Source organism: Sinocyclocheilus rhinocerous, unplaced genomic scaffold, assembly GCF_001515625.1.
Source record: "Sinocyclocheilus rhinocerous isolate Xijiao unplaced genomic scaffold, SAMN03320098_v1.1 scaffold5585, whole genome shotgun sequence".
In the NCBI taxonomy this organism is placed as follows: Eukaryota; Metazoa; Chordata; class Actinopteri; order Cypriniformes; family Cyprinidae; genus Sinocyclocheilus; species Sinocyclocheilus rhinocerous.
This window is the reverse complement of record NW_015644340.1, coordinates 67,470-67,775: the sequence shown is the minus strand read 5'-3', so window position 1 is coordinate 67,775 and position 306 is coordinate 67,470.

Here is a 306-nt window from a genome sequence, read left to right as displayed (position 1 = left end):
ATATATATATATATATAGGGTAGGCCTACTTGGCACAAGGAACCGATCCATTTTTAAAATAAAATGCTATGACATTACGAATGACTGCAAATCACGTCACTTATTTCAAATCGAGCACCGAGAACCACTTGGAGCCGGTTAGTGTTGAAAAGACCTCCTCTAGGTTTGGTAAGGCATATGCATCCTTAATTGTTTGTGAGTTGAGCTTTCGAAAGTCAATGCACAACCGCACTGTACCGCCCTTCTTACGGACTACAACTATGGGCGATGCAAACAAGGAGACTCAGACTCACGGATGACACCCGT